The sequence below is a fragment of the Protopterus annectens genome, chromosome 3.part0, assembly GCF_019279795.1.
Source record: "Protopterus annectens isolate FY-2018-M chromosome 3.part0, PAN1.0, whole genome shotgun sequence".
Classification (NCBI taxonomy): domain Eukaryota; kingdom Metazoa; phylum Chordata; order Ceratodontiformes; family Protopteridae; genus Protopterus; species Protopterus annectens.
In genome coordinates, this window is record NC_056731.1 from 1,718,218,481 (window position 1) to 1,718,235,102 (window position 16,622).

Genomic DNA, 16,622 nt, shown 5'->3' on the forward strand with positions numbered 1-16,622 from the left:
TTGCCGCATGGTCCGATGCAGAAGCAATTTTGCGAGTGCAGGTTGGCGTTCTGAAAGTTTCTGAAGTCAGAGTTTCAGACCGAATCAAAGTTGGCTAAGTACCCGTTGGGAATATTTTGGTTTTTCTTGCCTCAGTATTTAACCGGATGTCAGAAAAAGTGAATAACTGTATTTCTTGTGGGAAACAGATACCTCATAGGGATTACCATACCTTGTGTATACCTTGTTTAGGGCCTGAGCACGACGTTGTTGGATGGCGCTCTTGTGCTAGATTTAACAAACGCACTATTAAGAGAAGGTTAGACTGTGCCAGGTTAGTTTTTGGGAAGCGTTGTAATTATAAAATGCCGTCGGATGCTCCGACGCTTCGCCAAAAGCGCAAGGACAAAGCAGCAAAGCCTAGAGTGGAAGAACCGACAGTCCCGGACGTCGGTTCTTTAGAAGGCTCAGTGGAGCCGGAGGTTCTGCCAGGAGTTTCTTTGGAGTCTCAGGGAGAGACTTTACTGTTACAGGATGTGTCCTCTCAGGAAGTAGGCCAGGCTGAAGGGGCTTCTCAGGTGGCTGTTCTTCCCTCTCTTCCTAAGGTGGTTAGAGCCTCCCCTTCTGTTTCCAAGGCCTCTTTGAGAGGCCCCCTCCTGATAAGAGGCCTAGGGTGGAACCTGAGTTTGAGAGTTTTGAGCAATGTTCGGAGGCTTCTGAGTCTTCGGCTGAAGACTTGCAGGAGTATCCTCCTTATTCTGATTCTGATGTGGATGATTCTACTCCTTCGGCTTCTCCTCCTGAGGATTTTTCATTTTCAGAGACTCTGCATTCCATGAGGGAGCATTTTAAATGGGAAGGTCAAGATTTCTCTGATTCCAGGAAGAGGCTTAGGGAATTCTTGTTTTTACCCCAGCATAGGCCTTTAGCTATACCTCCTGTTTTGAATGTGGTGGAAGATGTTTTTGCAGAGGCTTCCCTGAATCCTGATTCTTTGCCTCCTGCCCCAGTTAAACTGGATAGGTACTATAGGGTGCCTGAAGCTCATAAGTATTCAACTTGTTCCTACTGGCTAAAGGTTATGTTATACCTGAATCAGTTACATTTGTTTTTTGTCCTTAACCCATCCTTTGCACTGTTGTAGCGGTGTGGCGTGCACGTGGACGTTCCTACCCTTGGCGTCATTTACCAGGTGTGTAGCGCTACTCAAAGGCCCACCCTAAACTGAAACACTAGCGCAGCTGTACAGCGTCGCTGAAGATTTAGTAGACTCGGGTCCGACTAGCGGGACCGCGAGGATCCACAGTGTCTATAGTATCTCTGTAACAGCGCATTGACCTGCTCAATCGCTGTACCCCTATTGAAACTCCTGTTTTTTGTTACCAAACAGTATTAATTCTTTTACTGAAGACCCCAGATTACAGGCAGGTGTAAATTGAGCGTGGGGCAACTGAGGGCGCCATATTTTAGACCTGTGTAGAAGTGAGCGTGAGCGTGGAGGCAAGGAATTCCTACCCCAACACTATTTAAGTGGGTTTAACTCCTTAATCTTCTAGTCCCTGCTGATACTTAGTCTCTTTTCTCTGGAAAAGAACTTTTACTCATGGTTTACCATAGGATAGGGATGCCAGATTCCACTAACGGCTAACAATTATGATAGCTCACTATTACAACGTGCATTTGTCTTGTACCATACTTGAATGTTATCCTGTTGCAATTGTTTCTTAATGCAAAAAGTTATACCTGGTATTTTACACTACTGTATGCTCTGAATCATCGTATTGTTTTCATTATTCAATGTTTAATGTTTTGTACCCAGTATTACAGTGTTAATGTTGTTTTTAAATAAGCTTTTCCACTGTTACTTTTTTCTCTGCCAGCTCATAAGCTCTATTCATTCACTATCTCTTTCCCCAATTACCTTTTAACAGAGTGGTCTCCTGTGTAACTAAAGCACAGCTTCCTTTCCTGCCTTCCACTCTTCTGGGAACAAAAGAACCTCAAACCTGAGCTCATATCTTGTGCTTTCAAGAGGCACCGACTCACTTTGAGAATTAAAGTACGCTACATTTTGTTGCTTGACCAGACTTACTGTTTTAGTGTATCTCGAGTTAAGCACCCCTCCTGTACTTCCAGCAGCCTACAAATTCCCCTATCCACATTAGATACCTCCACTTCATTTCTATCTCTATCTTCCTCAACTATCCTTGTGTGTTAGCATAACACACTCCTTCCCTCCCCTTCAGTACTTAGCCCTCTACCATACTGTCTGTCCCTGTAACCATACATCTTGCCACCAGGTGGCGCCTCTACTACTGTTCTCCTGTGGATTCCCTTTCTCCCACCCTTATGCCTATCTTCTGCCTTCACTAACCTTTCTTACCTGTCCTCTAACTGTAGTGTCTTCCTGAACTGCTTCTTAACCTGACCTCTCATACTCCACCTATAATCCTCCATTCCAGCTCCTCTTTATTTCTATCTCTATACATTAAATAACTCACTGGTTCACTCACTTACCTGTCTGTTTTTCACTTTCTCTGATTGTTTCCTGCTGAACTCCTCTCTCTTGTGTCTACCCGCTCCGTTCGCCCTGCGGGCTCACTCCGCTCCCCTCCCTGCCCCCAAATCCCACCCGCCCCTAGCACCTCTACATTTATCCCCACATAACCACACCCACCACATTCTGCAACCAATCAGAACATACTCTTCTCCGCCTAACTCCATAGTCATCCCCTCCCACTCACTCCCTCTCTACCTCTTAACTCTCCTATTTTATACGGTCTTCTACTCTTCTCAACATGTACAACACTCACCATCCTCTCTTACTACTAACTCTTCTAACCATTCTTTCCACCACCTACCTAATAACCTACTATGAACAACCATTAAATCCTAATGTTAACATTCCACATAGACACACCCAAACTACCCCCACATCTACACTCACAACACATTTTAGTCTAACATATTGCAACACATATCTTGACTCTAAATATCACAGACTCTCACATATCAAATACCTTATTCTCAAACACACAAAATACTTGTACTTCTGTAAGCCTTCACAATTAAATCACCTTATTCATAATCTACAATTACTTGATGGGGACATCCACCCCAACCCAGGCCCAAACACTTCAACAACACCCCCTAACTCCCCACAAATCAAAAATACTCATACACCAGATGCTAAACCTACTAAATCTCTCTCAATAGCTCATCTTAACATCCGTAGCATTTGCAATAAACTTCCAGCTCTCCATGCCCTTCTAGAAGTCCAGCAATTTGACATTCTCTGTCTTACGAAACCTGGCTCAAACCCCTATAAAGATAATGAAATCATTCCCCCTGGCTATAACATCCTAAGACAGGACCGTCTTAATAAAAAAGGTGGTGGGGTAGCCATTCTATTTAAAACTGGACTGGAAGTGAAGAAATCAGCCCAAACCCCTCCATATGACTCTAACGCTGAACTTCTTATTTCAAAAATCTCCCTTAACCCACACAAAACTATTAATATTATCTGCACCTATCTTCCACCAGGCAACAACCCCCCCTTATTAGAAAACCTACTTAACTGGTTTTCTACTAATCTTCCTCAAGAAACCATAGTCCTAGGTGACTTCAATATTGATTGGAATGCTTGCAATCAAGCTAATCCATCCACCCTTATCAACCTGCACGGATTCCACCAAACCATCAACTCTACAACCAGAACTAATAAGAGCAATAATAAAGATACCATACTCGACTGGATCCTTACAAATAGTCCCCAACAAAAGTATTCAACAGGTACCCTCCCAGATGACCTTAGTGACCACTCTCTCACATACATCATTAGGCACAAAACTCAGCTAAAACAACCTCCACTAATTCGACTATGTCAGCAAAACACTTTGACCCTCAAGAGTTTCAAAATGACCTTACCCTGGTTAACTGGTCTCCTCTTAAAACTCTCCCTATCGGCACGCTGTTAACCTCTTTAATAAAACCTTTCTTTCTATTCTAGACCAACATGCACCTATGCGATCTATCCATGAAATATAAACAGCCCAATGGCTTACAACCAACACAAAACAGCTGATCCTTAATAGAAATAAGGCATGGTCTCAGTGGCGAACCTCCAAAGACCCCATTGACCACCTTAACTTCAAACAAAAAAGGAACATGACAAAGTCAGCTATCATTAAAGATAAAAGAACTTTTACTTCGCTACAGCAATCATCCCACCATCATCCACACAAATTTTGGAAATCTATTAACACACTTCTGTCCCCCGGTAAAGTTGAAACTCCAAATCCACTTGGCTCCTGCCCTGACTCTCCCTTACAAACAGCTAATGCTTTTAATAACTTCTTTACATCTACTATACTTAATCTGGCCAACCAACAAACCCCTGACCCCACTTTATTAGGTAGCCCAAGCTACACTCCTCCACGATGCAACTTAAACCCATACCTACCTCCTATATTCTGAATCTACTTCAAAACTTAAAGCCTCTACCCTTCAGCTGACAAACTCCCAGCTGAATATCTCCAGCTAGGTGCCAAAGCGGTTGCCTACCCAATCTCTCTACTAATAAACAGAACCATAACCGAAAATACTATACCTTCCCTATGGAAAATCTCACACATCATCCCTCTTCAAAGGAGGCGACTCATTTGAATACTCTAACTACCGCCCTATAGCACTGCTATCTCCTATTGCAAAAATAATGGAGAAATGCATCCACAAACAGTTACTTAATCACCTCCTTTCTAACAATCTCCTCGCTAACTGCCAACATGGCTTCCGCCCTTACCACAGTACTACCACAGCCTTAATATCCTTCACTGACTCCATTAATATTAACCGTAATAGCAATCTTCTCTCATCAGCATTCTTTGTAGACCTTTCTAAAGCCTTTGATATGGTGAATCACCAACTCCTTCTTCATCGCTTAAAATCACTCTCTCTTGACACCCCTGCCTTAACTTGGTTCACTTCCTACCTTCAAAACCGTAAACAGGCTGTTTTATGGAACAACAATCTCTCTGAACTTCTCCCCACCACCTTAGGGGTCCCTCAAGGCTCCATCTTAGGTCCTCTTTTATTTTCCATCTTCATTAATGACTTGTATCTTGCCACACCCCTAACTACTTGCATTCAGTATGCTGACGACACCACCATCATTTGCTCTGCCACAAACCAAGCTGACCTTCACTACCTTACCCAAAAGACATTCACTACTATTGAGCAATGGTTCTCTAACCACTGTCTCCTCTTAAACCCTAAAAAAACTAAACTCCTCCTCTTCTCACCTACACACCTATCTCCCCCTATTAATTTCACAATTACTTCTAACAATGGCACCCTTATATCTCCTGACCAAACAACCAAACTATTGGGTATTACTATTGACAATCTACTAAAATTTGATTTTCACATTAACTCCAGCATTAAAGCAACTAATAGAAAACTAGGTTCTCTCTATAGAATCAGAACTTTCCTCACTACTGAAGCAAGAACTACCATAGCAAGAACACATCTCATCTCCACTTTATTATATGCTTCCCCCATTTATTCTAACCTATCCAAGCATAACATTAATAAGCTCACAACAGCCTACAACAACATTGCAAGGTTTGCCACTGCCTCTCCATATAAAACACATCACTGTCAGAACCTCTCTAAACTAGGATGGCTGGAATTACCCCACCTAATTCAGTACTATCAGCTTACACTTGCCCACAAAGCCCTTTACCACCCTGAAAACATACCCATGCTCTCCACCCTTATAAAACCCTACAATAACTTAAAAGCCCTACGCTCTTCTAATAAACTACTGATTCAAACTTCTCGTTCTAAGAATACAGCAGGTGATTCCATATTTTCAAACTCAGTTGGTAAGATCTGGAACCAACTTCCTCCAGACCTTGCAGCCCACACTTCCATTACACTATTTAAGACTAAATTGAAACTCTTTCTTACTAAACACTGGCTTTGTTCTTGCATCAATCCCAGTTGATCTAGCTCCTCTATGACCTTCTATTCTCCTCCTTCAATCCATAGATTCTTCCAAATATATTTCTTCAATTTATTTTCTTTTTCCTGTCAACTAAATAACAATACTTCTCTTATAACTCAAAACTTAATTCTTCTCTCCCTTCTCTTACCACTTCTGTACTTAAATAATTACCTTGTCTTTCTATCCCCTTCTTTATAAACTTCCTGAAATTGTTGCTACTGCCTTTCTTACTTGTGACTTATATGCATACTTGACTTATAACCATTGTGATATTTTTGTATGTACTGTTTTTGTGACCATGTAGTAGATAGCGGAGCTTTTCTCCTCGGGCCTCCACTGAAAATGGACTTGTATCCAGCTGGACTAGCCCGGTTAACAAATGTAAAATAAATAAAATAAATAAATAAGTATCTTTTTAAGAGTCCTAGGGCAGACCCGGAAACTGTCTCTCAGGGGCCTAAAGGTGTGAAGGCTTCTGTTGTTAAAAATCCTGTTCCTCCTGATAAAGAGGCAAGGGCTTTGGATAGATGGGGAAAGAAAGTGTATACTTCTTCCACTTTAGCCATGAGGGCGTTGAATTGTCAGTTTCACATGTTAAAATATCAGAATTATCTCCTTTCACAATTGAAATCTAAGGTGGATGCTCTGGCAGAAGGTATTGAGTGTAAAGAGTTGCAGGATTTAGTTCATGTGTCTGAACAGGTGGGTAAGCATTCCTTGCAGTGTGGTTTTGATGCTGTGCAGGCCTCCTCGAGGGTGGCTGCCACTGGTTCTGTTCTTCGTAGGCACGCATGGTTGAGGGATCAGAATTTAGCTGAGCATGTTAAAACAAGGATTCTGGATGCTCCTTTACAGTCTGATGTGTTGTTTGGTTCGCCTGTGGAAGCAGTTTTAAAGAAAATGGAGGACAAGGCTAAGTCTATGCAAACTGTTAAGGATTTTTTGCAGGTGCAGCCTCCGAAGTTTAGTAGAAATTGGCCTACTAAGGGATGGACATATCCTGCTTATGATTCCCAGTCTAGGGGTAGGTCTAGACGTGGTAGGGGCAGAGCTCAAGGTTCTTTTAGGCCTAGAACAGGGAGTTCACCTGCTCAGACTTCTGGTGAGGGCAGGGGTCAGTCCTTTCGTAAAAAGACCCAATGACCTACCTTTTCAGCTGCCTGTACATTCTCGCCTGGCAGCACCTTTGGGAGGAAGGCTGGCTCTTTTCAAAGAAAATTGGGATTTAATTACCCAAGACAGATGGGTTTTGGATATCATTCACCACGGTTACAGGTTTTATTTCCATACCTTGCCTCCTTTCAAAGGCATGCCAGACATTCCTCCTCTTCAAAGAAAAGAGGCTCACAAGCAAATTTCTCTGTTGCTCCAAATAGGGGCCATTCAGCCAGTTCCTGTGCCAGAAAGGGGCCTAGGATTTTATTCTCGCCTGTTCCTAGTACAGAAGAAGGGGAACACGTGGAGACCAATTTTGGATTTATCTATCCTCAACACTTATCTGGACATTCCCAAGTTCAAAATGTTGACGTTACAACAGCTTTTACCTCTGCTGGGCAAAGATCACTGGATGGTAACTTTAGATCTCAAGGAAGCTTACCTTCATGTGCCTATCCGACTAAGTTGCAGGAAGTACCTGCGTTTTCGAGCTGGAAATTCTCATTATCAGTTCTCTGCATTGCCCTTTGGCTTATCTACTGCGCCCAGAGTATTCACAAAGGTTCTGGCTCCAGTGATAGCTTACTTCAGGCTAAAAGGAATTCAAATCTATCCTTACTTGGACGACTGCTTGATTCTGGCTCAGGAAAAGGAAGACCTTTTACAGCATTTGGAATTTGTGATAGCAGTGCTAAGATGCCTAGGGTATTCTGTGAACGAAATAAAGTCCAGTCTAGTACCCTCTCAAGACATGTGCTTTCTGGGTGTGAGACTGAATACAGCAGCCCAGATGGCCTTTTTAACCCCGGACAAACAAAAGAATCTTTCCAGTTACTTCCATCAACTATCTCTTCAGTCCGGGCTGACTGCAAGGACAGTCCTTCAAGCCTTAGGGTTCATGGCATCTTGTATTCTGGTGCTTCCCAATGCCAAACTGCATATGAGGAAGCTGCAATGGTACCTCAAAAATGTATGGACACAGCACTGCCAGGATTTGGACACTGTCATTCAAATAATACCTTGCATTCAAAAGGAATTTTTGTGGTGGGCTCAGGAATGTCACCTAAACAAGGGACTCTCTGTGACCCGGCCAGAGGCGAGTCAGATTCTAACGACAGATGCCTCAGACATTGCTTGGGGAGCTCATCTAAATGGAAAGTGGATACAAGACAAGTGGCCTGCCAGACTACAGCATCTACATATCAACATGAAAGAGATGTTAGCAGTCCAGTTTGCATTAATGGCTTTCAAGGAGTTACTTCTTCCAGGGCAGGTGTTGATTCTAACAGACAACACAACTGTCATGTGGTACATCAACAAACAAGGGGGAACACATTCTTACCCGTTGTGCAGGCAAGCAATGATTTTATGGGAGACTGCGCTCAGCTTGCAACTGACTCTTCAGGCAAGGTTTCTGCCGAGCACAGAACTCCTTAGCAGATGTGTTAAGCAGACAAATCATGGATCCCCACGAGTGGAAACTGGATCTTCATGTATTTCAAAATTGACAGTGTCATGGGGAACTCCAGACATAGATCTGTTCGCTTCTCCACTAAACCACCAGCTGCCAAAGTTTTGCACAAAGAGGTTTCATCACACAGCTTGGAAAGTGGATGCTCTTTCTTTCAGTTGGAAAAATCTTCATGTGTATGCCTTTCCACCTCTGCCTCTTCTCCCAAAGGTGCTCCTAAAGGTCAGACAAGACAAGCCAAGGATGATTTTAATAGCTCCAGATTGGCCTCGGCAACACTGGTACCCATTACTGAGGAGTCTGGTAAGGAAGCCTCCATGGCCTTTACCTTTGATTCCACACCTGTTGTCTCAGAGGCGGTCACTTGCTCAATGTCAAGCTTCACTCTCTTCATCTAACAGCCTGGCATATTCTGTTTTGAAACACAGCAGGTCTCAACTTCCTCAACAAGTTTTAAATGTGATTATGGAAGCCAGAAGACCTAGTACAAGGAAAGTGTACATGAAAAATGGAAGAGATTTTTATTTTGGAGTACAGCAAACAATTTGGAAATTTCTGAGCCTAATTTGAGTGTGGCTCTTCAATATCTTACTGAGTTATTGGACAAAGGTTTGTCTTTCTCTTCCATTAAGATTCATGCTGCAGCAATTTCAGCTCACTATGATTGTGACCCACCATTGTTTTCGCATCCTTTGTTCAAGCAATTTCTTAGAGGGCCAAAGAATATAAGACCCCCACCTAGAGCTCCTACTCCTGCTTGGGATCTCAATTTTCTGTTGGAGAAACTTACTCTACAACCTTTTGAGCCTCATGGCTACTGCTGAATTGAAATACTTGTCATGGAAGACTGCTTTTTTGTTGGCCATTACTTCTGCAAGAAGGGTTTCTGAATTGCAGGCCCTTATGGCGGTAGAGCCTTTTTTGATTTTTCATAAGGATAGGGTATCATTACGTACTAATCCTTCCTTTATGCCTAAGGTGGTTTCTAGTGTGGCTTTAAACCAAACTATTCATTTACCTACTTTTTATGCAGATCCCCAAAATAAAGGGGAAAAGATTTTGCACACTTTAGATGTGCACAGGCAATTGCGTTATTATTTAAGCAGGACTAAGGATTTTAGGCAGTCTCAGCAGTTGTTTGTTTCTTTTGCTTTGAGTTCTCAGGGCAAGCCTGTGTCAAAACAAACTATTTCTAAGTGGATTGGGTTTTGCATTGCATTTTGTTATTCCCATCATGGCAAGGAGATTCCAGCTGGGATTAGGCCTCATTCCACTAGGGCTACTGCCACTTCTACAGCATTTCTAAGGGGTGGCAACTAAGGATATTTTGGAGGCAGCTACTTGGAGTTCAGTGCATACTTTCTCTAAGCATTATCACCTTCCTCTCTACTCTAAATCTAGGGCTGGTTTTGCCACAGCTATTTTGCAAGGCATGTTGTCAGCTCCTGCTTCCTTATGATTTGCCAGCCTCCCTTACCTCTGCTTTGGGATTCTACCCAATAGTTAGGACTGCAGCAATGTGGAATGAAGAACATAGTACAGTTTTGTACCTACCATAAATGTAGATGTTCGAGGATCCACATTGCTGCAGTCCAATTTACCTCCTCCTTCCCCTCTGTGTTTAGGGGTGGTTGTGTAGGTGAGGTTATACTCTGGTAATTTTGTATATTTTGTATATATTTTTGGTGCAGGAATGTTTGGAGTTTTTGGTTTTGGCCTTGTCTTTTTAGGGTCTTCTGACATCTGGGGCAAGAAAAGACTGAGGATATGACGTCGGTCATGCGCATTAGTACCCTGACGTACTGACGTCAGTCTAATGCGCCTTGACCGACGTCAGCCATATACTTTGGTATTCGGGCCGACTGGGACAGCGGACTACCCAATAGTTAGGACTGCAGCAATGTGGATCCTCGAACATCTACATTTATGGTAGGTACAAAACTGTACTTTTCCTGCTGGTATTGTGGCATCATCCATGGAGATGGTAGAATTCTGCTTGATGCTAGGATCATACCTGCCTGTGACACATATTCTGAGAGCTCAATCTTGTCTCTCTCTTCATATAGTCCAAGGAGATACATTTCAGGTCATTCATACCCACATGGACTACGACTGAGCTTATTGGTACTTAATGGTAAGTGTCCTGAGTGCTCATGTGATCTGGCTGAACCTGTCCCCGACAGGCAACTAACCGTAACCTTCTTGTTATCCAGTCTAGTGAGAAGTGCATCTCACAATGGAGTCTCCTGTGACCAGAATGTCGAGTTGTGAAATGTTTTGTCTTGTGGGCTCTGTAGTTGAGACATAACTGGGACCCTGTCAACTGTAGCACACTGCATTATCCCACTAGGCCACTGAAGTTACTAGACTCACTCACCCATCCATTTCAATACCATACTGTGATGAGAATTGTCTTGTGTGTGTGCATGCAGAGTTTGAGGACTGTGCCTGAGAGGCCTTTGAGGTTTGGGTAAGTTACAAGTGAGCACCGCCACATGCATGGGTCTATGTGTGTGGCCCTTTGTGGGGGCAGTGGGCTGTCACCCTGTTTGTTGCTTTTTGTGTCTGTATGTGAGAGTCTAGCCTCCAATATCAGTGTGTGACTACATCTCTCACAGACTTTGTCTGTTCAAGAATTAAGTGGTTGTCAGTGTACATAAGGCAATTGCTACATTGCCTCAGGATGCCCATGTCCACCAAGCTGGATGCAGATGTAGCAGAAAAATGTCCATCCATGGTTGCAGGTCCTAATGTGTACTTAAACACAAATACATCCCCACTACTGAATCAGGCTGGACTGGAAATTAGACCATAAAGACTCCCAAATAAAAAAAAAAGATAAAGTAAATTCAGGCAAAAGTCTTTATTACAAAAAAAGAATAAGCACTTTTATCCTGCTTATGTGTACTTGTAAGGGATAGGAGAGGAGTGTGTTTGTAACTGGACAAGGGAAGGGTGCTTACTTGGTGTAATAGGTTCATAGGAGGTTACTAGGCTAATGGCCGTAGGGCCTTTACAAGCCTAGCCATGTTATACCCATGTTCCCTAATTGACCTTGGTTAGATGGTTGTTATTCGCAAAGCAAATCTGTGATCAGCACCATACTCAGTCAGCTAGGCACCCTGTCTGTAGCTAAGCTACAATGCTGCCCAGTGCCTAAACCAGATGCTGTCTGAATGGTTGCTATAATAAGGTCAGGTAAACCTAAATAGTCTTAACTAAATGCGTAAATGCTGCTCACCGCCTGAACTAGTTTCCCTGTGGTTAATGCAGGACTGAGGTAATGTTCCAAGGTGGTTTATATAGGGAAATTTCAACTTCTGGTGATTGCGTATATATAAGGCACCAGTAACCGCCACTGTGCAAAGAGCAGCTTCTTGCAAACAAAAGTTTTATATATGATCAGAGAAAAGGAAGTTTTACACTAACTATGTCCTAAGGTCAATCAGGTAAACACACAATGATCTTTCCATCAGCAATTCCCAGCTCAGATAGGTGATCAGCAATTTCCAGCTCAGATAGGTGAAGTCAGCCCTGCCACAGGAGTGCAAACTTTGACCCCGCTTAATGTAAAATTACTGGTTTGGAGTCCAAGTGTTAAGGAACCACAAACAGATGCCTAATATTAACTAAGAAACACTAGATATATTGTAAATGGCCTTACAGGTATTGGAAAAAATGTAGAGAGTATTATATTACTGAGAGGTGTTGGGTCCAGATTGCAGTTTTTTGCAGGAGAAGTATCTGGATAATAATGAGCAATGTACATTTGACAAAGAAAGGGTTTCAAGATGGACATTAAATATCAAGGACAAAGGAAATGGGAGTAGTGATACTGATTTGGGATTCCAATAGTAATACAAGAGTTAAAAAAAAAAAAAAAAAAAAAAAAAAACAGTCCAATCATGGTAGTTTTGTGGTAGTAAGAGGTTATTGGCAGGGGAAGAGGATTATGCTGGCGTGTATTTATATTCCACCAAAAACTGCTATTATGGACCTTAGGAAATTTTTTTGAGAAATATGCTTTCAGCATAGTATATCATTTACGGATGACAACTGGAACCTGATTTGCAATAGTGAAGATGTATCTGGGGGAGACCTAGAAGGTAAAATATAATACCAAAAAAAGGATATCAATTGTATTTGAAAGTGTATGGAATGGAGAATGAGAGATTAGTATCAGCAACGTTGACAGTGTTTGATTATTATGTGGATAGAAATTGTATCTCAGTGGAGGATGTATATATAACAGAATACTTTTCGACACATCTAATAGCTCCATCAGGTCATGCCCCAGTAAAAAAATACTAAGAGATGCAAGGTAATGTAAAATACTGCTTTCTCATTAAAAAAAGAAGAATTTAAGGAACTAGTGGATGTGATTCAAGAGTTATTAGGGAAGATAGAAATTACTAACTACTGTGTGCAGTAAAAAAATGAGTATGATATTTTAAATGTGGTAGAAATAAACAGAGAGACAAATTGGAAAGGAGTAATAGGAGTTATTTAGAAGGCTTGGCAAAGGTTAAAGCATTGCTGAAGAAGTGGATTCACATAGAACATGGTAATGAGCAACTGCAGAGTGCTAGAGAGAAAATAATGAAGTATTTGGATAATAATTATTCTTACTAACTCTGTACGTAATTTAACTTTGTGTGTAGCTTTCTCCCTGGACCCCTGCTGAAAAAGGACCTGTGTCCAGTCGGATTTTCCTGGTAAGCAAATGTAAATAAATACATGAATAATGTACTTCAGTAAATTAAAGGTTACTGTTAAGCAACTAATTTTGTTAAAAACTCTAAAGCAGAAAACTTTTAGACAACATAATATAAGAGTTTTAACCAAACTTAGGGAATCTTTGACAAGAAAATTAATACAAAATCCTAGAAAGGTATTCAAGATAGTTCAGACATTTTATGAAAACTTATATTAATCAGAGAAATAGGGAAATCAAGAAAAAGTACAAGTGGAAATATTTGTCAAAGGCTTTTTAATGCCAGGGTTAGAGGCAGGTGAAGTTCAACATTTAATAGGTAAGATTGGAAGAGATCAGATAAAAATTGTGATGTATAATCAGTCTACAGGGAGCTCTCCATAAACAGATGGCATCCTTGTGGAAATTTGGAAGCTGTGAGCAAAGAAAGTGATAAAGATCTGGAAGGTTTTGTTTAACAATGTAGAACAACCAATTAACCTACTGTTGTATTAACTTACTAAGAAAGGAAAACATGATTTACTAAGAAAGGAAAACACTGACCCTTGCCTTGAGATTGAACTCAGGACCCCCCTGCATTCTTTGTGGTTGTCACTGCCATTGGACCAACAGGGAGTCTGTGAACAGTTGGGTACCTGCTTTCTGCCAAGAAATATACTGATAATTTATTTAAATAGAAAAGCACCATGATGGTGCTTTAGAATACACAAGCATGAAATGCAGAACAATCAGTTAATCTAACATTGTATTAACAACTCCCTGAGAAAGGAAAACACTAACTGTCATCTGGAGATCGAACCCAGGACCCCCAACCCCACCCCGCATTCCTCCTTTTGGTCCAGTGGCAGTGGCGACTATGCTAGGTTAATTGGCTATTTGCATTGAATGCTTGTGTGTTCTACAAGTCACCATCATGGTAATTTCCTAGCTTAAAGGGGAAACAGCTGCTCTTGTGGGAAACAAGTATCTAACTGTCTAGAGACTTACTGTTGGTCCAGTGGCAGTGACAGCTGCATGGAGTGGGAAGTCCTGGGTTCAATCGCCAGACAAGGATCAGTGTTTTCATTTCTCAGTGAGTTGTGAGGTAAGAAAAGGAGTGCTGACTGATTTCCCATGGGAAGGGGGGGATAATGCTTATTAAAAAAATGAATATTGTTAAGGATTACCTGCAGTTTCTTTATGTTACTGTAATGGCATTCACAGGAGCCTTGTGCTTTTTTTGTTATTATGACTTGACCACTGAAATCAGTAGGTGCTGCTGCTGTTATTGTTGTTTAGTCATGTCGGACTCCTTCTGACTTAAAGGAGGTTAGTACACTAGGCATGTTTGTCAACGCCTGCTTCTTAAGGTTCTTGCAAATTTGTGATCGGCAGTAAAATGGTGTTACTGTTCAGTGCAGTTGCATGAACCCTGTGCTTTTATTGTTGTCATGAATTGACCACCGCTGTAACTGTCAGTCATTTAGTCAAATCCAACTTTTTGTCACCTCTGGTATTTCAGATGCTTCTTTAAGTTCTTGCAGATTCACATTCATTAGGTAGGTGTTATATTTCTGCAAACATTTGTTATCCCTGACAGTTGCTCTTGTGGTGCAGAATCAATACACTAAGATTACAAAGTGAGAATAGGAGAACATTATTGCCTGTATACAGCTCCGCTAGAGGACTGATGCACTGTGCACTATTCTTCTAGCTTCCATTTTGTTTATACTTTTATGCACTGCATCTTGAAAATTTACTATACTATTACACGTGATTTCTTTGCTGTATTTGTTTCCACATCTGGTGTACTGTTCTTGTTTCCATGTTAAACTAGTGATTTTGTTTGTTTGGAGTTCTCCCCAAGATTCTACCAGTTAGCGAACATTTAATAGACTAAAAAAACAGTAGGAAAACCAGTAGATACCAAGCAAACACTGATTGCTTGGAGTGGCTGGTATCTAGCAGGTGGGAATGGTGGTCATTCCTGTAAACTGTCCAGAATTTCACAGAATGTCCAGATTTTTGCCTCATATTTTTGGTCTTTCCCTCATAGAATTAGTGGTTTTCTGGTACATAAGTGAGGATTTAAGTCAATGAATAGTGACAGACATTTGAATTTCTGACCTCATATCCTTCAGAAAGTGCAGGCTAATGAAAAAAACACTTATTCTTTCAGTGTTCTAATTATACAAAAGCAATAGTTAAAGTATGTCCTTGATTTTGAGCCTCTGTGCCCCCCCCCCCACCTTTATTTTTGATTTTGTCCAGATTTCTTGTACTAAGAGGTTGAGGAGTTATACAGACACCAGGAAAGAAGTAATGGTATATGACAGATGATCTGAGGATAAAATATAATTAAGCAGTAATCCTGGAATGGGTGTGAGTATCACGGGGTTAACTCAAGGCTGGTGTGGTTTAATCACTAGAGTGAAAATAATGTCTTTGTATAAAGACGCTATAGTGTGCCTTCTCGATCTTCTACCTTTTTCTGATGTACTGCACATTCATATGGCACTTGCGTTCCCATGCTTGCATAGCACATCGGTGCTATTTAAGAGAATCAATGGTGAAAAGAGAATCTCTGTTGCTGTTTTTAAATGCTAGTCTTAGTGCAAGAAACCTAGACAAAGCCCAATACAGTGTGTGTGTGTGTGGGGGTGGTGCAAAGGTCCAAAAATAGGGACAGATTGTATTGTTGTTATAAAGTTTGAAAGTTATGGGAACAAGAGGCTCCATGAGGAAAAGACCAAAACTATGAGGCAAAAATCTGGGCATTCTGTGAAAATCTGGGCAGTTGAGAGGTACGAGAGTCTGCCGATATTTAAGGAGGGACAGAGCAGAAATAGAATGAAAATCGGGTGCATTTCTGTTTCTTTACACTTGTAGAATGTTCCTGATTTTTCTTGTATTTTGTTCTGCTCTCAGAAGCATATTCCAATAGAAAACTCTGCTGTTCAATAGTACTTTAGCGGGTGGACTTTTTTCTGTTGATATATGCTGGATTTACAATCAGTATGTTGTTTGGGCTGTCCAGTCACTGTGCACATTTTTGAATGACAATGAGCATTTATTGTAAAATTTATATAAACCTGTGTAAGAACCTTTTTTTTTTATTTTCTGCACTAATAGGCATAGAAATAGACTGCATGTGTTTAATGCTGTTATTGCCAAAGTATCTGAATTCTCTTTTGTTGTTCAGTAATGAATTCAGCATTCAAAAATTCTATGATAATGGGCAGACTTTTGCACTCTTTAATCTAGTACTTTCACCTTCGTCTCTCTTTGGTGGTTGAATGGCTTTGAATGGTGGTTGC

General features: G+C 41.2%; 1 protein-coding gene across 1 annotated transcript in view; it reads left to right on the top strand.

Moving 5' to 3' along the window:
• The window catches only part of NUDCD1 (NudC domain containing 1), a 1,696,974-nt gene that overhangs the window by 933,218 nt on the left and 747,134 nt on the right, over positions 1-16,622 (top strand). The gene's annotated exons all lie outside the window — the stretch shown is intronic.